At 42.6% G+C, this 27,416-nt stretch overlaps 1 long non-coding RNA gene across 2 annotated transcripts in view; it reads right to left on the bottom strand.

Moving 5' to 3' along the window:
* Positions 1 to 1,903: 1,903 nt before the first annotated feature.
* LOC115897748 overlaps positions 1,904 to 27,416 on the bottom strand; it is a 103,635-nt gene continuing 78,122 nt past the window's right edge. The window contains exons 1-3 of one of the 2 annotated variants that reach the window (XR_004057543.1): positions 9,698 to 9,917; positions 5,796 to 5,895; positions 1,904 to 2,866 (exon numbers count right to left, since the gene is read on the bottom strand). This is a non-coding gene — a long non-coding RNA (uncharacterized LOC115897748). Of the gene's footprint in view, positions 2,867 to 5,795; positions 5,896 to 9,697; positions 9,918 to 27,416 lie in introns of those variants that run through there. The other variant, XR_004057542.1, reaches the window with a different exon arrangement.

The raw sequence follows: 27,416 nt of genomic DNA, 5'->3' as shown, positions 1-27,416 counted from the left end.
CACTGTTAACCCAGGTGATTCCACATTCTCCAGAAATGTATAAATATCGCTTGATGCCCCAAACAGCCCATGAGTAGGTTAATTCAGTCCATGAGTGAACTAAGTGTGTAAAAATAATTCAATCCATTGTCTGACAGAACTGATCCATTACTGTTCACTGATTCAACAACTGTTCACCGAGTACCCATTCTGTGTTAGGGAATGTGTGAGCCATTCAGGATACAGAAAAAAAAAGTTCCAGTTCCAACTAACTTCAAGGAAATCACAACCAAAAGTTTCACACCTATGTAGACAGCTTAGGTGATTTTTTTTAATACAGCAAGAAAAAGTGGAATTCATGTAAACAGATGAAAGGATCCCAGAAAAAAAAAAAAATAGCACTAGAAAAAAGTACGTTCTCACCCCGGGTAAAAGAAAAAAACTTCTGTAAGTTCGTGCTGCAGAATTTACCTTGAGCTGTGAAAGATATCAAGTGGTGTACTTTAGAAATCTGCTGAAGCCTACAAATTATATTAAAAGGCATGGAAGCAAAGCTAAGTGCTTTAGCTTCAGAAGAAATGCAGTCAGTGCCCTGGAACCAATTCCCAGGAGAATGCCGTGGTTCTCACAACCCAGCAAGCTAGTCAACAAGTCCAGGCAGGGACGTGAATTCACCTCCCATTCCAGACACTGATAAAATAGCACTTCCTGCTACTCTTAAATATGTTAATCCCCATTTCAAATATCTACGAGGCAAGTCTAGAGAGGGAGATGACAACTATTCTTAGAATGTACTTATTTTTCTTTAAATACAGAAAATATTCAAATCCAGCATATATAGACTTACGATCGCCACAAACTGATCAACAGTTAGTTGATTTGCCAAGCTACCTTTATGTGGCTTTTTGAGTCAACCTCATACATAGTTTGAAGAATTTGCTGTGTTTATAGGTCTAAAACAATTATTTTATAAGCTCCAGTAACAATTCCTCAAAATGCTGAAAACCAAACACACACACACACACAGACACACACACACACACACACACAGACACACACAAGCTCCAGCTCCCTAAGGTCTTTTTGCTTTGCTTCCTGGGGCCCGCATAGGCAAGAGGGCCAGGAGCTTCAACTTAATTAGCACCTTTTTATACCAAAGCCTCTCAAGGTGAGGTGCAAAATATGCAGTAATCACTTAACAGCTCAGTCAGCTGTGCCAAGCTAACACATGATAAGGAACAAAAGGAGAAAGACAGAAAGACTCCTTCATTGCAGATATGCCAAAGGAAAGCTGTGGCACGTGACCAAATAACCTTGAGTGTTCCTCACCTGTGTATTACACAAATGACCCCACAGAAAGAAAAAAATGTTATTAAAAAGCAGCAACAAAAACAAAACAGTTTCAGGCACAAACCAATGAAAACATTCTCATGAAATGGCTCTCTGGGAATTTTCTAACATTTCTTCTTGGTCACCATCTGAACCCACATGGGGGAGTACAGGCCATGAGAATACACTTGAGATTCAGCAAAAATAATTAAGAGGCTGTATAATTGACCATATTGCACATCTCACCTCTGGGGTTGGGGGTCCCCTGGTTCAAGACCCCAAGTGGGATACAAGGTCACACCCAGTGAGGGCCGTTCTCTCACCTCCCTGACCATCCAGGTGGAAATTAAAGATCCCAGGATACTTTTCAAAATAGCACAGGGGATCACCCAGCTGTCTGGACCAGCAGTCCCCAGTCTCAATAAAATCCAACTTAATGTTCCTGGCTGGGAATGAGCCCTTCTCGAACATAGAGAAAGTCTGTACTCATGGACACAATTATGAAACTGTCCTTTGAGCACTGTAATTACTTTATAATTCACAGAGGACTTGAGATACTTGGAGAGTGAAGGATGCTATGAAAAAGTCAATTCGATTGTAATTTATAATTGAATTTATCCACAGAGAAACAAGTGGTCACTAAACGAAAGTATCTTCTAGGGAACAAATTTACAGGTGTAGTTTTTACAACTACCAGTGGCTTAGCTCCAAGAAAATTCAAATTCCAAAGTGATAGCTTTCCACAAAAAACATAACTTCAGAGTTGAGTATTTGTATTAAAAAAAATTCTCACCAAGTAGTATTTTTGTGTAGCTCAATCCCCCACTAGTTTAATATATACTCAAGTTAGGGCAAATAGACCTAATGTGTAAAGAAGGTGACCCTAAACAGTTTCCATCACCTCCTCCTAGTTAATCTTTAAATAACAATAGTTAGACATTGTGTGTTTTGTATACGAATTAAGAAAGGCAAAACCTACAAACTACATTCATCTTATATTAATTGACTACAAAGAAAATACTGAGAGGTAAACTTTAAGAATGTCTTAGAGGGAAACAAATTAATATCAACATTTTATGCAGCAAAACTCATATGAACAGTCATAAATGACATTGCTAAATTTAAACACTGCACCCATAATCCACCTTTCAGCCCATGATCTGAAAGGTATTTGTAATATATGGGCAAGCAGAGTTCCAAGAGAAAAGTGTAAGCAAAGGATAAGGCAATGTGTTATTTTAAAGTATATAAAAATTATCACTATATAAAAAGTTATCCCAAAACTTACCAACTTGAAACAACATTTACTATATCATAGTTTCTCTGAGTCAAGACTTCAGCAGTGGCCTAGCTGGGACCACAATCAAGTGTCAGCAGGGCATGGGGGTCCCATCTCAAGGTTTGACTGAGTATGGATCCACTTCCAAGCTCACACACAGAGTTGTTTGCAGGATTCAGTTCCACACAGGCTGTTGGACTGAGGGCTTCAGTTCCTCCTGGACTGTTGGCCAGAGGCCTCCCTCACTTCCTTCCACATGGGCCTCTCCATAGCAGTTGCCTTCCTCAATGCAAGAAGCAAAAGAAGAAGATGGTGAATAATGGGGAAGGAAGTCAGAGCCTTTCTGTACCCTAATCCCAGAATGATATCCATCACATTTTTAGTATTCTATTTGCCAGAAATGAGTCACTTGGTTCAGTCACTTGGAGGTCAGTGGGGACCATCTCAGACAGAGGCTGCCTGCCCCAAGTAGGTGCCTGTGTAGTCAAGAATTAACTCCACCCAAAGAGCAGCAGTCTAGCCTTTGAATCTCTAAATCCTTGGAATTTCCTGAGTGATAGCAGTGCCTTTGTTATTCATGGTGGACCCCTCTTATGCTGATGAGGTGACTCATTGTGGGCCCCTGGAGAGTTTGTGCTCATAGATGACTAAGGGTGAAAGCTGGCTACCTTGAAAGCCCAGTGAGATTACAGGGTTGGGGCACTGAATCAGGTAATCAGCTGGTCAAGGATTCCATCAATCATGCCTACATAATGAAATCCCAATAAAAACTCTGGACACTGATATTTGGTGACTGCTATGATCTGAATGTCCCCCCAAAATTTATGTGTTGAAATGTAATCACCAATGTGATAGTATTAAGAGGTGGGGCCTTTTGGAGTAGATTCAGGCATAAGGGCAGAGCCCTCGTGGATGGAATTAGGATCCTTATAAAAGGGCTTGAAGGAGTGAGTTTGCTCTCTTCTGGTCTTCTGCCTTCTAAGGTCACTGAGACAGTATCACCTATGAGGAGAGGGCCCTCACCAGACACTGGCACCTTGAGCTCGGACTTCCCAGCCTCCAGAACTGTGAAAAATAAATATGTGTTCTTTATGCATAGTACATAGTCTATGATATTTTATTGGAGCAGCACAAAGTGACTAAGACAGTGACCTTCATAGGCTGACAATGCTGCACATTACCACATTTCAACAACAGGAGGGTAACACATCCCTGAGGACACTGAAGCTTTACATTTGTGACCCTCTGAGTCTCAAATCCTGTCCCATGTGTCTCTTCCTTTGGCTGGCTCTAATTTGTGTCCTTTTGCTATAATAAAACTGTAATTTTAAGTATGGTGCTTTCCTGCATTCGGTGAGTCATTCTGGCAATTTATCAAACCTGAGGGAGTCCATGGGAACCCCTAAATTTGTTGTTACCTTTTCTCATGTGAGGATGGCCCTGGGGACTCCCAAACTTGTCAGTGGTGTCAGAAGTCTTGGGGAGACTTGACAATCTTGGAAGACTGTGCCCTTAACCTTGAGTTTGGCTGACTCCAAGTTAATACCTGAAAGACTTTTGCTGTTCCATTTATTCCAAAAGGAATTAACTATTTGGTTTGTTCATTTGTTTAGATTTTAGTCTTGCTTCTCTTTTTGAAGACAATTTCCTCAAGAGATATCCTAGATAAGCAAGTGGGGATACTATTACCACTTTTTAGAGGACACCAGCCTCATCAAGTGATCATCCCCAGCCTAACAGAGCTCCTTCTAGGGCTATGGTAATCGCTGGGTTGGTGCAGGAGAGCTGGAAAGTGAACATGACAATGGCGTGCCCTTTATGAATCCCACCAAACACAATAGCAGCTAAATTATTGAAATGTTTGTCAATTTATTGCCACAGCAAATATTTTGAGATTTCTAGCTCAATGTATTCTACTGAGCATATTTTAGACAATATGAATTTTAGATCATTCCTTCATTATACTCCCTCTTTTTAATAAATGTTTACTGAGAGCATTCTATCTGCTAGGCACTGATGTAAGTGCTTCCCAGCATGACCTTATTTAATCCACAAAAACTATTCTTGAAGTAGTTGTCTGTTACTGCAGTAACTTTATTTTACAGATGAAGAAAGTAAGGAGCAAAGAGATTAAGGCCACAAGAAAAATAGAATTCTAAAGTCACATTGAAAAGCAAGTGAGCAGATATTCTACCAGTTCTTCTTAGGGTCACTTTTACTTGGAATATAAAATTGACAGGCACTAGACTCTGTTTTTTCATTACCATGGACTAATCACTGTAAATTTAATTGATTTTAAAGGCAACTGAAATTACGTGCAAAAGAAAGGAAAACTATTAATATTTCTTAGAAAAGAGATTGCAAGCTCAACAGCTTCTGGGGCCAGGCAGATAATGTGAGTGAATAAGGGAAGAAGTTGGGGGGTTGCCCAGTGAGCCCAGGAATGCCAGCCCCTCTACAGAATGCAAGAAACACAGGGACCCCATCGCTGCCTGTGGGAGTGGGGTCCAGCATTGCCTAACCACAGGCTTTTCAAAAAAAACCCAGGAATCTGAAGTTCAGGAAAAAAAAAAAAAATTCCTTATTTTTAAATGTGGGCAACAAGCTCTTGTTTTAATTTCTAAGCTAAACAAAACACACCAGTGGTTCAGAAGTTTGACCTAGAAAAAATAACTAAGAGAACAAATGTTATTTTGGCTCATTTGATTCCTGTCAAGAATCAAACCAGATTATCCTGGCTCCTGGTTGGGGCCAAAATGGCTTGACTCTATGGTGTGGACCACTTCACAAACAAGCTCTTCACCTTCTAAACTTTGCAGACACAGAGCTGACCAGCTGGAGACAGCTAAGAAAGGAACCATGACATCATGAGCTCTTGAGGTTGGGAGAAATCATAAAAAGACCTGATCCATTGAAGAAATCCCTTCCACCCACATCTCTAGCAAATAATTATCCAGATTATCCCAGAATCTTCTAGGGGATTAATCTAAGGGATTCTTGAATCTATGGGGATTAATCTGAAGATATCTCATCTCCCTTCTAATGAGCTCCAGTCATTATGAAATTCTTCCTAATACTGGCTTGAAGTGTGCCCTGCACTCATGCATCCTAGTTCTCTTCCCTGGATCCAGCTGACTGTACCAGCCTCTTTGCACCTGACAGCCTTTCCCATATTCATAAACACTCTCTACACCAAGATTTATCTTACCTTACAGCCCTTCCAAGTAGGAACTCCTCAGTACTCTAGTTACCCTCTTCTGAGCTAGCTTCATAATATAAGTCTTCCCTTTAAAACATTGCACCTAGAACTAAACATGCAGAAGGTGAGCTCAAACTGCTTCTCAAAAAAAAAAAAAATCCCACCAAACAAGGCCACGCTACAGTTTGCCAATGAGAGAACCCACAACACACTTTTTGACCAACTTAGATACAAATTAGAAGAATTAGAATGAAATAGTGAAATGTCTACTTTAAAATTCAAATTTGGTAATTTAGGAATTAAATTACATATTTATTCTGAATCACACATTCTAATAGAATAGATCAATTTAGAAGCATAGCTTTTCTGGCTGGATGTGGTGGCTCATGCCTGTTAATCCCAGCACTTTGGGAGGTGAAGGCAGGAGGATCACCTGAGATCAGGAGTTCAAGACCAGCCTGGGCACCACAAAATAAAAACATGGCTTTTCTGTTCTACACACGTCATCAAAAAAAATTATTCACTCTTCATTTGCATCATTACATCATCCCTGCCATCACTGGAGCCACCTTCAGAGTCACATAAATAAAACAGATTTCCAGAACATATCATCTTTAGCTCTAAATTGCTCAAAGTGTAGTATTTTTTAAAAGTTTCAGCCGGGCGCGGTGGCTCACGCCTGTAATCCCAGCACTTTGGGAGGCTGAGGTGGGCGGATCACGAGGTCAGGAGCTCGTGACCATTCTGGTTAACACGGTGAAACCCCGACTCTACTAAAAATACAAAAAAATTAGCCGGGCATGGTGGTGGGCGCCTGTAGTCCCAGCTACTCGGGAGGCTGAGTCAGGAGAAGGGTGTGAACCTGAAAGGCGGAGCTTGCAGTGAGCGGAGATCGAGCCACTGCACTCCAGCCTGGGCGACAGAGCGAGACTCCGTCTCAAAAAAAAAAAAAAAAAAAATTCATTTAAGTAAAACATACATATACAGAAAAAGGCACAAATCATTCGTGTTTGGCTCATTGATTTTGCTCGAAGTGAGCCAACAGAACGACTCTGGCCCTCATTACAAACCAGTGCCCCAGAAGCCCCACCCTTTTCCTCTTCAGAGGGAAACCATTATCCTGACTCCTACCACAGCAGTTTAAAGGTACCTGCTTTTGAATTTTATGTAAGAGTTATTTGTGTCTAGTTTCCTTTAGTCAATATTATGCTCATGAGAGTCATCCATACTGTTTTATATTGTAGTTACACTTGTAGTTCAAGGTTTAAGTTTACATCTGTGTGTGGTGCATTTACTATGTTGTTCCCCCAAGCCACAAGTGTCCATTTGCATAATATTAGGCAGCTGGGCTTTTCAAATTCATCTCATAGGTTTATAGATGTGTGATTTCCACAATATAACCCCCTATTTGTTGGCTTGTTGGCTTTGTCAAGTGATCTCTAAAAATCAATTAAAAACTTGTTTAAATCAACATTTTGCATTTAAAACTGTGAGGTCATACACCCAGGAATAATCACTAAATTGATGTGAAATTTCTTTGCCTCCTTTTTTTTTTAACTAATTCTGTCAAGGGGCCTCTGTAAGCTTCAAAACTGGCATTGATGGAGGTAATATGTCTTCATAATACAATATATTCTTGTTTCCTGTAATATGAGAGACTTATTAGACCTTAAATATAAGGTGGCTTTTTTTCCGATGGATAATTTTTGGAGGAAAAGCGCATCACATATTCAGGCATAAATTGTGGCTCATAGTAACCTCTTATCACTTGGGTTCCAATATTTTCTCTTATTGAGCCTATGATTAGCTAAAATACCCAGATCTTTTGCACATGAGTTCCTATAGAACTATTTATTGCCAGAGTATATTTCTATTTATACTTATACTTTTAACTAAGTATAAATTCCATATTAAGATCATCATATACCTCCATGTACATAATGCTAGGGATTTTTCAAAGCACTTTCAAATGCATTATCACAATAATTCAGTGCAATAGCCCAGGGAATGAATTGTTATGCACATTTTATACATATGAATATAATTATCACTGATGGATTTCAACATGTTTGAAGGGATAATGCTGATGTTTTATAAAAGGCTCCTTCAAATGGAAAAGAACACTATCTAGCAAAATCAAAAGTCATGATATTTGAATATTCCCCGAAAAACACAAAAAGTAAGCTAGCACACAGCAAAATATTATTGTGATAAATAAAAGAAAAGCAAATGCAAACAATAATGAGGACCATTTTAGACTTAGTTAATGAATGAGGCAGAATCCAACAGTGATAAAATTGCAGAGAAATTGTTAAATTCATTATTTGCTGGTAACACCATAAATTTGTATAATTCTTCTGGAAAAGTAAGTTGACAATATGTATATTTTAAAAACCAAAAACCAATCCATACCCATTCGCCAAATATTTCCCTGCATAAAATTTATTCTGGAGGAAATTATTTAGAAGAAAATACGTCATTTGCAGGGAGATGTTCATTGAAGCCTTATTTACAATAATAAGAAAAGCAAACAGTGTAAGTTTATTTCAATTTTTTAAATAAAGCTTTGTTCAAAGGAATGCCATCCAATCTCTCTCTCTCTCTTTCATACACACTCACACATACTATACTTTGCAAATATGGGAGAGAATATTACTGTTTCTGTATTCCTGTTACATCTTGTTCATTCCCAATATTCTCAATATTGTATTTCACACAATACTTTCTCATCTGAATTTTCTTATCTAACCATACAGTTAAATTTACATTGGCCCAGGAACAGCCTTTGTGGTGAGGAAAAGGCTAGCAGGTATAACATGATTTTCAAAACTGCAAAACCAGATGGGAACTTTGACTCTCTGAATGGAGAGGCTGTGCCTGTGTCTATGCACTTACAAATAAATTTTGTGATGAAAATACATTTGCATGAATCTCCAGATAACCTGAACAATTGTTCATCCAACAGTGCCGTCTCTAAACATTTTGGCAGATCACAAGACGCCATCCCCAGCAGGCATCTCTCTTGTAGTGTAAAATGCACAGTGGCTCCCTCAACGTCTCGCTAATAGCTGCAGGAGGAGGGGGAGGGAAGACTTCATCTAGGTCTTTAGCAAGCGTAATTCAAGCCCTTGCCTTCATTAGTCTAAATATCATTTAGACTTTTTAACATGAAATTTGATTTTCTTAATTTAGAGGGGAAAATATTCGTTTAGTTCATGTATTTCCTGAGATATGCGGGAAATGTCAGGAGGTGGAAAACCAGGTATTTAAGGGGGTTTTGCACTTTTTATACAATCTAGTGCCTTAACTTCCCCTCAAGAGAGATAGGAGAAGCAGCTCAGACCATTGAAACAGTGTGCTCAATGTCAATGTTTGCCTTTCCAAATCCACATGTTTCTAGTCACTTCGTGACATCTTTATTGGTCTTGATAGGCAAGGAATAGAACAGGAAACTGCAACCTTGCACCCATCTGACTGGTCTGTGGGCAGACCAGCCTTGGTTTCTGCTTTGTTGAGTTCCACATGGTGGCTAGAGGCCCTCCTGCCATTAACTCTCCTTACATCCGATTCTCTGTAAAATTTGTACCAGCAAGTCTGGGGCAGTTAAATATATGGCTTGGGTAATTAAGCAGGTTACAGATGAATATTATTTGGTCTGCAAACAATTCTGTAAAAGGTTCCAGAAGGTTGTCTCGAGGATTGTAGCTTATTTGTGGGGTTTTGGCAGGAAATGGCTAATTATGACACCTGCACACGTTTCTATACAATTGGAGCCTGGGGATTCTCAACCTTGTGTACACAAGTCAGACTCGCCTTCATGGTGGGGAGCCACACAGCAGAGGACTGAGATCAAGCAAAGCCTTGTTAGTAGCACTATGGAGAAAACAGCTCAGCTCGGGCTAGCAGCTTACCTCTCTGCATTTCCCCAGCAACCAATCCTAGGGATGCTGGCATCGAAATTAGCCCTTTACATGCTCCATATCCACTGCAGGTCTTCTGAAGGTGCACTAGTCCATCATGAAAACATTACTTCGAGAGCAATTTCTCTGTCCCTCTAGGTTAGGAATTCCACTGATGGCATCTGGGAACCCTCTGTAAACCTGCAAGCAGAATTGGCAATGGGTATAAGCATGGAGAGAGATCCATAGCTTTTATCTGTTTCTCAAAGATAACAGATGGTGACTGCCTGATGTCAATGCTGCAATCTCAGAGCAGTGTGGGATCAGTTGAAGGACTTTAGGAAACAGAATGTGCCAAAACCCCAGGCTGCCCAGCTGAAGCCATCTCCTCTTCTTCCTCCTGGGCGTCCAGCTGACCCTAATTTCCAGCAGCTTCTGCTGGTAGGTGAGGCCATGTGGTTGAGTCCTAACCAAAGGAATATGAAAAGGAAGATGGCACCTGTTCTGGCCAAGGCTTTTAATAGGTGACTGCCCCTCCTACAAATCCTTTCACCTTTCACCAGTTCATGTAGAGGATGACAAGGGGGTAGGAGAGAGTAAAACCATAAGTCAAAAGGAGCTTGGATTCCTGAGTCATCATATGGAAGAAAGCTTCCCACCAACCAACAACAGCTGCCTCAGACCGTGGAGCACAAAAATAAACTTCTCTTCTGTTGAAAAATTCATTGTACACATTTATACAGAGTAGGCTAGTCTACTGTAAGACAGGAAGCAGCCTGGTCGTATTTGCATTTTAGAATGGGCTTCACATTTCGAATATAGTTTTTGTGATGAAGAGAAACATCAGGCTTTCACTGTACTGCAACGCTTTTGTATTATCACTTTTCAAAGTGCCCGACACATCCTGCCATTCCCACAGTGCCCAAATCTTAGACAACAAAAAAAGCATTTTATTTATAGATCAGCTGCTGGGTCATCTCCTTCAGACTCATACACAAGGGCACAAAGTCTTCCAATATTATTTCCCTAAGTACGACATCCCATTTTTCCTTGAATATCTCTAGTTCTAGAGTCGTGACAGCTTCCTGAGTGAAATTATTCTACTGCCTGATCGACCTTCATGGTCCAGAATTTTTTTCCCCCACATCAGACTTTGGTTTCCTTTCTTCTGGCTTCACCAAGTAATTGGCCAGACTCAGGTGAATAAAATCACTCCATAGTGAAAACTGGAAACACAGAGGTAAATGACTAAAGTTAGCCTTTATTAAGTACTCCCTAGGTGTGATCTCCTTCAGTCCTCATACTAATCCTCCATTTGACAGGCTCTGAGATTTTAAATAACCCACCCATTATCACAACACAAAGGATGGAACCATGGCAGGCCTAGATCCTCATGGGCTTACAGCCCAGCCCAGCCCAGCCCAGCCCAGCCCCCTCTAATTGACTGTCTAGGACTCAGCTAATAGAAGCATTTCATCACTGATTCGTGCTCAAGTCCCTCAGTCATTTGAGGAAATAAAACCTTGAGTTCGCTGAGTATTTTTACTTTGGTGGAGTGCACTTCCCAGAGCCAAAACAATTATGTTTTAGAAAGTATTCTAATTCCCTTGAAAGAGACCCAGCAGAAATGTTTGTAGACAGGAGGTATACAGAGACAGTGGATTTGAGAAAATCACTTTCTCATTGCTCAAAATGAGCTTCCAGAACTGATTAGAAAACATTCACTCTGAAAAGGAGCTGGGGAATTTGGGAAATGTTATATTGGTGTTGATCAGGTCCCTCTGCTCATGCATTGAAGATCTGAGACTAGGGGCCTGGGTGTCTCCTGACTCTCCTCTTCATTGCCTGCCCTTGCATAAATTAGAGGAAGGGTCCCCAGCCCCTCCATCACATCCTGGTCCTCCTGTAATCTTTGTTCAGTTGTATGCAGAGGGCCTTTGCAGGGGGAGGGGAGGGATCAGACCTTTCTGAGCCAAGGCATAGGCATCCCCAGCCACACTGATCAAGGCAGAGGCATGGGGTCTGCAAGGGCAAGGCAGCCCCGAGCCGGCCGCAGCCACAACATGTCCATGCCAAGCTTATCACCAGGACTGGGTAATGAGGTCAATGTGAAAACAACTGGAAGGCACGTTCCCCAGGAAACACAAGCAAAGTGGAAATGGCCCGACCTTATGTTGCAGAATCCAAACCCATTGAGTCAATTGCTGGGAAACATGACATGACCTTTCAGATGCAGTGAACATCGCTGGGAGAGCAGGCTACCCTGCTCTTTTCCATTTGCTGCCCCCGAGGCAGCAAGTCACTGGAAATAATAGCCCCCATTCCAAATCTGTGCTTCTTTGATGAAACACACATGCACAACATCGAGCTTGACACTGGGGCAGACATGTGCTCATGTATTTGTGTGTGCATACAGACACACACATATATATATATATGTCCTATGTGTATATGCTTTTATTTATCTGTAAGTCCCTTTCAACTTAATGTTTCATGTTCTATAATAGAATATGATATCATTATAGCTTTATATTTTAAATAGAAGTCTTTGGGACCCAGTGCATATTATTGAGTGAGAAAATAACCTTTACAGCCTCATTCTCAACAGCAGACAATGACTCCCTCTTTGAAATCAATTAACAAAGCTACTTGCCCCTCCAACACTGACCCAGCCCTGAAATAGACCCAATAAATCCTGCTTTTCTGCTTTCTACTGTCCTCCTATCTTTTCTACAGCTTATTAGAATCTGAATACAGAGCATGTTCTTCATGATTAGCAATTGCAAGTTAAAGGAAGGGACACTGCTCTTTCTGCAGGAAAACTGTTAAGTCTTGCTCTTGGGATTCAAACTTCAAGCCAGGAAGTTTGGCTTGGAAGCCAGTTTGACGGATAAGCTGGAAAAACAGCTCTATGCTCTCTGATGGGAAAGCTCCTTTGATGAAATGTTAGACATTAGACTGCATGTCACCATAAGCCCCTCTGAAGACTTCACAATCATCCACAGCGCTAAACATTTTAACAGAAGAAAAATTTCTTGCTGAGAAATGGAAAATGCTTACTAAGAGTCTGAAAAATATGATCCTATTTTTTAAAAAAGAAACGGGGTGAAGGCGGGGGTCCTAATGGGTAATTCGTACAATGTTTCATCCTTGTTGCTGAGGACAAGTTGTAGCGTCATGAGTAGGCGGGCTAAACCTGGGTTAATTACATGGATATGGCATATATTGAGTTCCCAAAAGGATAATGTATGCCAAGATTGTTCTCCTCATATTCTGTGCTCTACTTAAACTTAGAATGAAAAATAGGGGAGTTGGGAGGGCTCCCGGGAGCTATGAAATATATTCCCTGTAGATTACAGAATACTTTGAGCAATCATTAGAAAATGTAATCACTACTTTATCATATAAAACTGTTTCTCACTGTTGGAGGCTGATTTTTGTAGGTTTAATATAGCTCTAGGTCATGCTTTATGGATGACTCTGCAGAAATGCTTTGTTGGAAGTTTCCATCAAGGTTAGCTTAGCCATGAGGAGGTCAGGGAGCCTGAGCAGGAGTGTGACCCACCTTCCCACAGAGCTGGAAGATCATAATTCTTGGGATCCCTGAGAAGACTGAACTTTGGAGATGTTCCCAGTCCTACAGGTCCTGCTTTCTGTAGGTAAGCCCCATGAAATTTATCACATCAGCAAGTAATTGAATAGTCATATGGAGTGAAAGTTGCCCTTGAAAATCCCTTAGGTAGCTTGTTAAGCCAAGCAACAATAATCATGATAACACCTAGCACTTAGTAAGAGCTTACTATGACCCACATTATTCTAGTGTTAAGATGTAGGTATGATGACTACTTCCATTTTATAGATGTGGGAAACTGAGGCACAGAATGAGTTAGTGACACTCACCCAAAGTCACAGAGCCACTCAGTGGTGGAGCCAGGATTTGAACACTGGAAGTCTGGCTTCGCAGCCCTTGCTTGTTAGTACATGTGGCTTGGTATACAGTACCCAGTAAGTTACTGTGCTTGCATAAAAATTGCATGTCTGATGAACTATGAAGAGTGAAGACTAATCCTGTATGTCTTCCAGTGATGCATCTTTGTCTTCCCAATGATACCCCTGAAATTGTCATTTTCCTCTTGTAGTTGAAACTGATCCAATTGTCCCATAGAGCTGATGTTTAAAGTTTCTTTGAATAAACATAGAAATCGATGCTTCCAGTCTTAAAACTTGAGAAAGTTACATTTGTCTTATCTGAGTTCCTTTTTCAGACAACCAACCATCAGGCCTCCCAGATAGTACCAAGGAGCTGAAATTCACCAGATCACTGTCAGACCATTCACCAATCATGACTGCCTTACTGCCCACCTGCTTCCTGTTGACCAACTTCTCTTCCTTACCCGTCTCTAATTCCTGTTTTCCCACACATGGTTACATTGCTTCCCTGCTATGTAAACCCCTAACTTTAGTCAGCCTGGGAGATTGATTTGAGAGTTCTCCACTGTGGCACCCAGTCAAAGCCTTCTTCCTTGGCAATACTCACTGTTTCAGTGATTGCCTTTCTGTGTAGCAAGCAACGGGACCTAGACCAAACCCTTAGTGTTTCAGTAACATAGGGATCTCATACAGTTGAACTTGAGTAAGTTAGGTGTTCATCCAATGTGATTCCACTGTGTGTGATGTGATTTTATTCAGTTGGGAATAATAGAAGTGGAGACTGCCTGGCAAGAGCTACATCCCTTTTCAAACTGAGACAGTGCATGAGTAAAACCTAAACCTGGGATCAGAGACATAAAATATTTATGCCTGCCAAGAGCAACCAAAGATACATTTAAGAACTTCTTCTGGGCGGGTGCAGTGGCTCACACCTGTAATCCCAGCACTTTGGGAGGCCAACGTAGGCAGATCATCTGAGGTCAGGAGTTCGAGACCAGCCTAGCCAACATGGTGAGAAAACTCATGTCTACTAAAACTACAAAAATTAGCCAAGTGTGGTGGCACTCACCTGTAATCCCAGCTACTCGGGAGACTGAGACAGGAGAATCACTTGAACCCAGGAGGCAGAGGTTGCAGTGAGCTGAGATTGCACCACTGCATTCCAGCCTGGGCAACAGAGTGAGACTCTGTCTCAAAAAAAAAAAAAAAGAAAAATAACTTCTTCCATCATAGACTTAAATAACTAATTAATTCTACAAAAAGGCTTGTTGGTCAATGGGAAAGATGTGCTATGATTCTGGAACATTTCTGGGAAAGAATGGGGTGGCATCGCCTCTAACAAATTCACCACACAGCAGTGCCATACCCTTTGGCCTTAAAGGCACACAGTCCTGATGTTGTTGGTCCCCATACTTTGTCTGCCAAAGGCCAACTCACCATAATTAAATTAATAGAGACTAACATATAAGCCAATGCCTATGAATTAATGGCCTTGGTTTGACTGGACTATTTCTTGGTCATAGCCAGCAGATTCCCTCCACTTAGGAGAAAATAGTAAATCAAATTACAATCAGAAAGGGGCCTGAAGAACATTAAATCAGAACCATGACATGTACTAGCTCTGAAGACTGCAGCACTGATGAAGTGCTTGAGGGACTTTTCTCCATCATGGAAAATACTTTACCAAAGAATATCACCTTAACCTCCTGCCTCCCAGTCCACAGCCTGACCACCCTGAGAATCGATTTCCTCCGTGCTGTATATATCATCCCCATCCATCACCAGAATGGAAATAACTTGCATACAAAGCTTTGATACCTACTGGGGTTGCGAATATACTTACACTACACTCAGATGTGCAGAGAAAATGTGCTTAACATACTTTCTTCCTGGGTAGCAGAAAAACATACATGTGCCAATTAAGCATTCCTCTGTGTCTTCGGTTTGAATAATCTCCTCTTGGTTTAAATAGCCAGTCTATGCAAAGTTCAGCCCTCAGGCAAGGAGCCTTTTTTGTTGTCTCCCTAGGCAAATGCTCATCCTCTTCCCTAAGATGGTGCCAGAAGGTGTGAGGGGAGCTCACTGTATCTTCCCAGGCATGGGAATGGAAGGAGGAGAGAAGGTTCTTGGATCTATGGTGTCCTCTGGATCTTCCTTGGTCTCTGCTACTGAGTGGCTGGACAGCTTTTCACCATCATATCGTGGTCTCCAGAGTGTGGCTTTTTGTCCTCAACATGAGGAACCTCCCCTCAAGAGTCCATGGTTAGAGGCAATTACCACCAGGCTCAAAGGCCCAGCCACAGGCCTACACCTTCCATCACTGGGGGACAGGGATCTTTGCATCCCACACTCCACCATATTCAAGCCAACCTCACTGATCTAGCCCCCTCCTTTCAAGACTGCTGTACTATCAATATGCATCGTGTTGGAAGGGACAGAGGACAGGCATCTTCTTAGAAGACAAGGCAGGCAAGCATTCAAGTGGTCCCATCTTTCAGGAGACCTCTCCTGTACCTATCCGATGTTTCTAAAGCACTGCTGCCACTCCCCAGGGGTCATTCTCTGACTCATCCCTTCTTCACCACATGCTTCACTAAGCTAGAAGAGCCAGGCTTGGGCTTTCCCACCTCTAGGGCAGTGAAACTCACGCCCCAGCCTTCACAAGTGAAGGAGGGCCTTCCTCACAGTATAGAAAAACTATGCGACCTGAGGCCTCCAAACTTGGTGCTAATTCCACTTAAGAATTTGAAAAAGCCGGGCCGGGCACGGTGACTCAAGCCTGTAATCCCAGCACTTTGGGAGGCCGAGACTGGTGGATCACGAGGTCAGGAGATCGAGACCATCCTGGCTAACACGGTGAAACCGTGTTAAAAACACAAAAAATACAAAAAAACTAGCCAGGCGATGTGGCGGGCGCCTGTAGTCCCAGTTACTCGGGAGGCTGAGGCAGGAGAATGGTGTGAACCCGGGAGGCGGAGCTTGCAGTGAGCTGAGATCCGGCCACTATACTCCAGCCTGGGTGACAGAGCGAGACTTCGTCTCAAAAAAAAAAAAAAAAAGAGAGAGAATTTGAAAAAGCCTTTTTCCTCCAACAATGCCAAGAGCCGCAAATCCAAATCTAATTTGAAGGGCAAGGCTGAGCAGTGACTTATTCGAATAGGGACCCACACGTCACCTGCACACCTGAGAGCCATTGTTCAGCATGTAGGAAGCACAGTATTACAGAATAAGAAATTACAAAATACAGAATAAGAAAACTGTTCCACATTCATGTTTGGTAGTGCCTGCAGCCTGGATCTTTAGAAGTCTAGCATAATTAGACTATAATGCAAGGTGAGACTATTGGTCAGGGGACGGTTTGGAGCCCTTGCCATATGCCAGGTGCTAAATGAGGTTATTTGTATCATTTCATTTAACTCATCAACAACTCTAAAAGGTAGATATTATTATTACCCATTGTATGAATGAGGTGACCAGGAGCTTGCCCAAAATCTTACCTTTTAGAAAGTGGTAGTGCTTTGTGAGCCCGGGTCTGTCTGTGTCTGACCCATGCGCTCTTGCCACCACATGAAGATGCCTTTTCATGGGATCATTCCCTCTTTCCTTGGGGTTCCCAATAACCAAACAACTAATAAAAGAATCAAGGCCGACTTCATTTGAATTTCTGACTGTTTTCCAGCCAATCTAGCAGGGAACCAATTTGAATACAACATGCCCTGGGCAAATGCTTCAGATCGGCCCAGGCAGTCACTGTCTATGCCCTGCACATCTGTCTCTACTGCTGTGCCAATGGGCTGGGGGCACCCTGCAGGGCTGACTTCCATGAGCTGGAAGGAGAAGAACTCGTGGAGTTATTTTTTTGTTATGCTTTCCTCACATGCAGTGCACAGAAGCACGATTTACAGAGGCCTGTAATTAACACATTCATTCTGAAAGAACAAATTCTACACCCTGAGAACATGGAGCTCCCATAACACATCAAGATAATCCAGGGTACACTGGAAAGCTCACCATAAGGAAGAGGAAAATGAATTGGCATTTTCAGTGATCTGAAATGGGGCTGGAGAATTCTGATTGGCCCCAGGCCAGGGAAACCCTCAGGTTGGATCAGGTGCCGTCAGAGGCCTGGTTGCAGAGATGACTGCCCAGGATACCAGGCACGATGCGGGACTCAGGGCAGCAAGGGCCAAAATATCTGCAGCAGCCAAGATGGATCCAGACTGGGCAGAGGAGCCGGGAAGAATACAGGCAGGGGCAGCAGGAGGTGGGCTTCAGAAAACCACCCTAGGATGGCCTGTGACCTGGAAGCTTAGGCAAAAGCAAATGCACTGGAGATGGGGATGGAAACATTATCTCTCCCAGTCAGCCACAGAGGAAGAGAAGCTCTCCATACCCACTCCCCCAGCCCTGTGGCTAGGATCTCTATCCCTGTCCCAGGATCCAGGGCCTGCAGAGGGAGTCTACACTTCCCACATCCAGGACAAAGAAGCCAGAGAACCGGGCCCTGCATCCTTCCAGGACAGCTTTGAGTGACAAGTCTGGGAAAATGCTCCCCATGTCATTCCTAGAACCCTTTAGCCAGCTTGCTTTTACAGAGGACCAGTCTCCACATAAGTGAAGAATAGCAGCAGCTCTGTTTTTGCTTCTTGTGACTGCTATAACGAAGTACCCCAAGCTGGGTGGCTTAAAACAACACATTTATTCTCTTCCAGTTCTGGAAGTCAGTTGTCCAGAAGGAGTCTTGTGGGCCTAAAATCAGCATACAAGCAGGGTCATGTTCCTATTTGGAGGTTCTAGGGGAGAACCTGTGTCCTTGACTTTTCCAGTGTCCAGGGGCCTTCTGGCTCCCTTGGCTTGTGGCCCCTTCCACCCTCTTCAAAGTCAGCTTCCTGACTCCCGTTTATAAAGACCTTTGTGATTACGTTGGACCCACCATATAATCCAAGATAATCTCCCCATCTCAAGATTCTTAACTTAATCACATCTGCAAGGTACCTTTTGCCATGTAAGGTAATTATATTCCCAGGTTCTGGAAATTAGGATGTGGACATCTTTGGGAGGTGTTATTCATCCTACCAGATGCTCTTACAATTTCTTTTCTATTATTTTGTTAATTTTTCTTCAATCTGCAAAGTTCCTTTTACCATGTAAGGTAATTATATTCACAGGTTCTGGGAATTAGGATGTGGACATCCTTGGGAGGCATTATTCATCCTACCAGATGCTCTTACAATTTCTTTTCTACTGTTTTGTTAATTTTTTCTTCAGTACAGCAGGTACAGTCAAGTGCCTAAATCTTCACTGAAGCTCCATCACTGTCCAGGTTTCCCTGTGGGGAGGAGCCTCTGAGACAGAGATTTGCATTCTGGTAGTTGACAGGGGCATGCTCCCAGATTAGCATCCGGCTGACTTCACAAGAGTACAACCCGTGCCACAGTACCAGGTTGTGCACATAGAAGGGCCTTCACTTCGTCTAGAGCTCTGTTGTCAACATTTTGGAATTCTTCATAATGTATGAATGGAGGCCGGCATTTTTATTTTTATTTTGCATTGAGCTCTACAAAGCAGGTAGCCAACCTTACCTATTAGGCAATAAAGCAGCAGCACACGACAGAGAGAAGAGCTGGGCTGCAATGCAGTCATGAAAAAGGTTTGACTGATCCTATAAGAGCTCCAGAACTGGTATGGCCCTGAAGAGGTGCCTTAATTGGCACGGGCTCAGGTCTTTGCCTCCAAAGACCAGTCTCTGCATGCTGGCTACTCTCGGGGAGGAACATAACCAAGGGCAATTTCTAGAGATGGACTCAGTCGAGAGGCCTGTGATGTTAACATTCCCAGCGGCGGAGGCATGAGTGCCTGGGTCCTGCAGGGGTAGACTGAGTAGCATGCACAGCATCCAGTACGAGCTCAATGAATACTAACTCACATCTCCATCTATGTAATCACTACTGAGTCCACAAATAGAATACTTTTGGCTGGGCGCAGTGGCTCACGCCTGTAATCCCAGCACTTTGGGAGGCCAAGGTGGGCAGATCATGAGATCAGGAGTTCCAGACCAGCCTGACCAACATGGTGAGACCCCATCTCTACTAAAAATACAAAAATTAGCTGGGCGTGGTGGCACGCACCTGTAGTCCCAGCTACTCAGGAGACTGAGGCAGGAGAATCACTTGAACCCGGGAGACGAAGGTTGCAGTGAGCTAAGATCGCGCCACTACACTCCAGCCTGGGTGACAGAGCAAGATGCCATCTCAAAAAAAAAAAAAAAAAAAAAAAAAAAAAAAAAAAAAAAAAAAAAAAAAAAACAGAATACTTTCAGCATCCAACAGGCTCCTTGTGCTCCATCCTAGTCCACAACTGTCCTCACAGAGATAAATACTGATACAGTTGCTATCATCATACATCAGCTATGCAGTTCTTGAACCTCACATCAATGGATTCTTTTGGATCTTGCTTGTTTTATTCATTCATCCATGCTCTGGTGTACATCAGTAATTCTTATTGTTTTGTTCTGTAATATTATATTTGTCCATTCTCCTGAGGATAGACCTTTGGAATATCTCCAGTCATGGATGGATATCAGAAAAGCAGCTGTGAACATTCTTGTACCTGTCTGTCAGTCATTTCTCTTGGGTGTAGACGTAGGAATGGGAATTGTTGCACTATAGGGTAAGGATGTGATTAGCTTTACTGGATACAGCCAACCTGTTTTCCAATTCCAAGTCCTACACACTTTTATTTTAAGTAGATTCTGGCTAGATAGAAAGGCAACTTACAAAAAACATAATTGATTAATGTAGAGGGAAAAAGCCACCATCAGTCCACATATATAACCACAATAGATGTGAGTTTAGCTGCAGTTTATAGGCTTATACAAATTTTTTTGGTTGATTAGGACAGCTGGGAAGATGGGATGGTCTACCCTAAATATTCTCTGAATAGAGCATGTATTCATCACTAGAGGTCTCGGACACTCTCCTCTTGATAGATTTCTATTGAAGGCTCAGGAAAATCCCAGGCAAGGGCAAAGGGCTGGACTTTTGTTCAAAATACCCTTAATAAACATGCTTGGATTGAACTGATTCACACAATGAGACCTGTGTTAACAAATCAGGAGGGGCCTGGGGGGACCTCTTTGCTCTCTGTAGACAACAGGATGGCTGAGAACTGGGCCTGCAACTGATAACACTCGTCTCTTCACAAGAGGCGTGGATGTGACCTAAGTTTACTCTTCTGTAAAATTGGAAAAGGAAAAGCCCCTTCACAAGATTTTTGTGAAGATTAAATGAAATATTGTTTATGAAAGGGCTTGCAAATGACAAAGTGCCACATAAGTCACAAGTTTTTATCATTAGCTATTTTCCTGTGCCACTTTTCCTAACAGAAGTTAGGTGCCAGGTGCACAACACAAGGTCCTAAGAAAAGCAGGTGGTCCCTGGACTCCAGGAGATGAAAATACAGTGCAAAAGCCATTCTCCACTCCTTGCAATGGTTTTGTTGAAAAGTTTATTCCAAATAAACTATTTAAAAGTTTTCTTGCCATGAAAATACATTCTTCCCACTGAAACAATCTTATAAATCCCATTTGGGTGCCCAGAGGAGTCACACAATACAACATACCTTTCTCCTAGCTTACAGATTCTCATTTAACATACAATAACAACAGTGTCAATTATGTATTTCTCCATCTCAAAGTTCATATTGTAAGTACAGGGTAAGAGGGGCTGGGCATGGTGGCTCACGCCTGTAATTCCAGGACTCTTGGAGGCCGAGACGGGTGGATCATTTGAGGTCAGGAGATCGAGACCAGCCCGGCCAACATGATGAAACCCTGCCTCTACTAAAAATACAAAAAACAGCTGGGCGTGGTGATGCACACCTGTAATTCCAGCTACTTGGGAGGCTGAGGCAGGAGAATCACTTGAACCCGGGAGGCAGAGGTTGCAGTGAGCCAAGATCACGCCACTGCACTCCAGCCTGGGTGACAGAGAGAGACTCCATTTTTAAAAAGAAAAAAAAAATGGATAAGAAGGAAGGGAACACTGGAGGCAGAAACGGCAGCAGACAGAAAAAAAAAGTGATAATGCAGGGGCTGACAGAACTGACAAAGATGTTCAGGAAAGCAGCCTGGAGATGTTTTGTGTGAGAACATCTGGATAACGCCCGAAGAAATTGCAATGCCCGACAACTCAGGTTCACAATAACTTTGAGTCATGAAGAAAACATGACGTCATGTTCATTTCATGAAGTGGTGGAAAATGTATCACCCATATTGAAATCTTTTCATCCAAAGCACTTTGTAAAATATTTAAAGCAAAAACAAACAAACAGAGATGATGGGTGCAGCACACCAACATGACACAAGTATACATATGTAACAAACCTGCACGTTATGCGCATGTACCCTAGAACTTAAAGTATAATAAAAAAAAAAAAAGAAAGAAAAAAAAAAACTCTGTCCTCAATCATCCCCAAGCGGAGATCTGTAAGAGGTTTAAAGGCAATATATTTACTGAATATAGGGTGACTTGAAAAGTCCACCTCATCACCTAAATACAGCAATACTAAATAAAAACAGTTCTGGGAACACAGCTCAGAGTATGTACGCCTTTAATCACATTTTCTACTATTTCCCAAAGTGATAAGGAAGAAACTGATCAGAAATTCTTCATGTGAGAAAAATACAGACAAAATGAGTCTAATCACATGCAGAGGTTCATTCATTTCCTACATTATTTACTGAGGCATAAATATATTATGCATTTTATGCTGTTATCTTAACTCTTGAAATTTAGAAAGAAAAAAACTTGAAGCTTTTCCATATAAAGGAGACAGAAAAACAGACACAGTAATAACCATAAATTCCAAAGCATGTGGATAAATGGAATGCTGATGCATTGAAATAAAAAGCTACAATAATGTAGTGTTAAAACAAATATACCCTCCTACATAATAGAAAGGGGGTCTCAAGGTTCCATTCATGTGAAAGGATCAGCAAATTTCTGCTCCATAATAATAACTGTTATTATTATTTATTAAGAACCCATCATACAGTGGATGCCTGAGGCACCATCCATAAATGAAAGAGAAAAGTTTTTTTTTTTTTTAAAGTCAGTGCTTGAAGGCCTTGTGAAATAAGAGGATTCTATATCCAATATAGGAAAGATTTGTAATGGAAGCAATGTGCTTTTCCCATGTGTTTCATTTTATGGCTCCAATCAACACCAAGGAAGCTTTTTGTCCTTCTGGCCTTAAGAAAAAGCATCCATCATGAATGCCTATAGGAACACAAGACTATAGGGGAGTTATCATCAACCCACTGGAGCTTTGAATATACATATAAGCTCCACCTTCATTTATAGCAAGCACCTATTCACAATGATAAATATTAAGAATGAATCACATACCAAAAACACAGCTCAATATTGGCTGGGCGTGGTGGCTCACACCTATAATCCACAGTTTGGGAGGCCAAGGCAGGTGGATCACTTGAGGTCAGGAGTTCAAGATCAGCCTGGCCAACATGGTGAAACACCGTGTCTACTTAAAAAATACAAAAAATTAACTGGGCATGGTAGCAGGTACCTGTAATCCCAGCTACTCAGGAGGCTGAGGCAGGAGTGAACCTGGGAGGCGGAGGTTGCAGTGAGCCGAGATCATGCCACTGCACTCCAGCCTAGATGACACAGCGAGATCCTGTCTCAAAAAATAATAATAATAGCCAGGCGCGGTGGCTCACGCCTGTAATCCCAGCACTTTGGGAGGCCGAGGCAGGCGGATCACGAGGTCAGGAGATCAAGACCACGGTGAAACCCTGTCTCTACTAAAAATACAAAAAATTAGCCGGGCGTAGTGGCGGGAGCCTGTAGTCCCAGCTACTTGGGAGGCTGAGGCAGGAGAATGGCATGAACCCGGGAAGCGGAGCCTGCAGTGAGCCGAGATCGCGCCACTGCACTCCAGCCTGGGTGACAGAGTGAGACTCCGTCTCAAAAAAAAAAAAAAAAACAAAACAAATAATAATAATAATAATAATAATAATACAAATAAAGACTCCCAGAACAATGTGTTAATATTTGAACTGGGTCTATATAACTAAAACAGGTAATCAGTTTGGTCAATTCAACTGAGTAACCAATCAAGTTAACAAATATATCAATTCTAGCTTGCTTTTTAGATAAAAAAAGATCTGGCAGTATGCAAGAAAGATGGATGGATGGTGGATGGTGGATGGTGGATGGTGGATGGATGGATGGATGGATGGGTGGTGGCTGGGTGGATGGATAGATGGTTTGATGGATAGTGGATGGATGGATGAATGGATGGATGGATGGATGGAGGGATGGACTGATGGATGGTGAATGGGTGGATGGGTGGATGGGTGGCAGGTGGGTGGATGGATATACGAATTGAGAACAACAGAGAAAGAGAGAGAAGGTGAGAGAGGAATTCTTGCTGATATGGTATGTTTCAAACCCCTCCCTAACTATAGGCTCCAGATTTTAACTATCTTCAGTAGGACTCATTTCAGCTCCAATTCTGGGGAATGTCATCTTTCTGGACTTACTTCTCCCCACGGTCAAAAGCCACTTAGGATGTTTTGTGATTATCTACTTGGCTTGAACTCTCTTAAAGGAAAATGATTTTGTTCAGTTTCGTAAATGTAGAGTGCATGAATTTTACCAACCATCTGGAAGTGAAGAGCAACATAATGTGGAAATAGTGAGATAACATAAAATTTGATTAAATGCGTGTATACTGGATGAGCTCAGACATCTCTTCAAGCAACCCATCTAAAGGATATACTGTAAGCTGGTGATGGATGGGTATTTGAGAAGCCCCAGAGTACTAAACAAAAGATGAGTACATACCTAATGCCAAAGTCCTGCTATGGAAACATGTAGAAGACATGCCATAAAATAATGTGAACATGGCTGGGCACGGTGGCTTACACCTGTAATTCCAACATTTTGGGAGGCCAAGGCAGGCAGATCACGAGGTCAAGAGATAAAGACCATCCTGGCCAATGTGGTGAAACCTCATCTCTACTAAAAATACAAAAATTAGCTGGGCATGGTGGCACATGCCTGTAGTCCCAGCTACTAAGGAGGCTGAGGCAGGACAATCGCTTGAACCCAGGAGACGGAGGTTGCAGTGAGCTGAGATGGTGCCACTGCACTCGAGCCTGGTGACAAAGCGAAATTCCATCTCTAATAATAATAATGTGAACATCACTGATTATTTCCTCTTTGTGTGGTGAACTAATTATCTCACCAAGTATTGTATCATTATTATTCTCATTTCACAAATGAGGAAACTGAGGTAAAGAGATTAGTTAACTTCCCGAAGAATACACAGGCAAATAAGAGCTGGAGCCAGGATTCAAACCTAAGCTGTCATCAGGGTCTACACATCACCTCACTAACAAAGAGGCAGTGCCACTAGAAGCTATGTAGGCAGCCTAGTGGGTAGAACAAGGGACATCAGGGGGTCCTGAGCAGTGCCCGTGGAGCACTGATGAGAAAGACTTCACAGGGGAGAGGTCTCCTGACCAACAACAATCCTGCTTCATGGATCCTGCTGAAACTCCCCTTCACCCTCCCCCACCTCTTGCCCAACCCAATCTACCCTGTGCCCCCACAAATCATTCCAGAATACCTGCATACCAAGTCACTCTCTTGTTCTGGAATCTACAATGGATCTTGGGATCTAAAATGAATATAATTCAGTCTTTATCCTGATGCTGAAGGATGCCTCCTGCATGCTCAGCTTCCTCCCAAACACCCAGCCTCATCTGCCTCTGCCACCCCTGCTGCCCCCAGACTCATTCTTCCCTACCAGAATGCCCTCTTCTCTCCCCCCGAGGCCATTAGACACTCCCAGCCCTTCCAGCTCACCTCTACCCCAACTTCCTTCTTGGTGATGTGCCCCTTTCTGACCTCTCCTGACACTGACTTTGGCATTTGAATTCCTTGGTACGTTCACTGAATACACTATGGCTGGTATTTTAGTCCATCCGGGCTGCTGTAACAAAACACCATAGACTGAATGGCTTATAAACTATGGACATCTATTTCTCACAGTTCTGGAGGCTGGAAAGTCCGAGATCAAGACATCATTAAGGCTGGGTTTTGGTGAAGTCTCTCTCCTTGGGTTGCAGACAGCTGCCTTCTCACTGTGTTCACATGGTGGAAGGAGAGAGAGGGAGATCTCTGGTGTCTCTCTTTATAACAACACTAATCCCATCATGAAGGTTCCACCCTCGTGACCTAACTGCCTCCTAAATGCCCCAACTCCAAATATCATCACTTGGGGGTGATTATTTTAACATCTGAAATGGGGCAGGGGGGCAATGGTACAGAAGCATACGGACCATAGACACTGGAAATCTTCCAATTCAGGGTCTAAAGAGGACACACTTTTTATTATTGCTGAGTAACAAACTACCCCCAAAATTTAGTAACTTAAAACCATGATAATTATTTATTCTGCTCACAAATCTGCAATTTGGCATGGATTTAGCTGGGTTGTCTCTTCTCTGCTCCATGAAGCAAGAGCTGAGGCAGCTTTGGAAAGGATGCACTTTCAGGACAGCTCATTCACATAGGCATTGTGGTAGTGCTGCATACCAGCTGGGAGCTCAGCCAGGGATGTTGGCCAGGGGCCTTATTTCCTCCACACATGAGCCTATCCATGGACTACTTGGGCTTCCTCACGGCATGGCATGCTGACTGGATTCCAAGAGCAAGCACCTCAAAAGGACGAGTTTGTAAGCTGTGTCACCACTTATGTCCCAGCCTCAGAGGTCACACAGCATCTCTCCCACTATCGTCACGAGCCCACCTACATGCAAGGGGAAGGAATATAGACCCCATCTCTTATTGGGAAGAGTGTCAAAGTTACACTGCCAGAAGAGCAAGTTACAGCCATCTTTGGAGAACACAACCAGCCACAGTTAGGCCCAGTGATCACCAAGGACACCCAAGCAATAGACTCAGCTATTGCTTCATGGAGCAACCAGAATGAATTCTTCCCAAACCAGCTGAATTTTCCAAAATTGCAGGTTTGTGAGCAAAATTAATAATTATTGTGGTTTTAAGCTACCAAATGTGGGGGTAGTTTGTTACTCAGCAATAATAACCAGCATGTCCTCCCAGTGCTCATGGATTTGGAGAGAAGAAAGATAGCTAAACTGATATAGCAAGCATGAGATAATATCTAACTATTTTTTGAGCACTTTGTATGCATTGGACATTGTGCTAAGCCCTTTTCATGTATTTTCTCACTTACAACTCACAACAACCACATGAAGTAGGCATTATTATCAGACATGTTTTGTACCCTACAAAACCGAGCTATGGAGCAGCAAATCACTTGCCTAGAGCTTCACAGCTGGTAATCAAGAGCTGGAATACACTGCGAGATAACACTGGGGACTGGCAGTACTTTGCAGGGAAAGCAACACTGATGTTGTACTTTGGAGACAGGTGTGTCCAGGAGGCAGGCGGGGGACTCCATGTGGAGGGAACAGTCTCTGCTAAGGATGGAAGTAAGAATGAGAGGTCAGGCAATGTTCCAGCAATGCAGGCGACTCCTAAGAGCTGGAGCTTCAGGTAGAGTGGGGGCAGGGGCAGGAGGAAAAGTCAGGGAGCTATAGGCATGGCCATCTCATGAAACACATCATACATCATGGAACAGAGAACGCAAAGCTAAGGCACAGACTGAGAAGGAACAGTAACCTGAGCTCTGAAGTTAAGGGAGGAAGAAGTAGATTCCCACAGGATTAACCTGGAGAAGGTTCTTA

Source organism: Rhinopithecus roxellana, chromosome 5 (genome assembly GCF_007565055.1).
Source record: "Rhinopithecus roxellana isolate Shanxi Qingling chromosome 5, ASM756505v1, whole genome shotgun sequence".
In the NCBI taxonomy this organism is placed as follows: Eukaryota; Metazoa; Chordata; class Mammalia; order Primates; family Cercopithecidae; genus Rhinopithecus; species Rhinopithecus roxellana.
The sequence above is the reverse complement of the archived record's forward strand: the minus strand, read 5'-3'. Positions and strand labels throughout refer to the sequence as shown.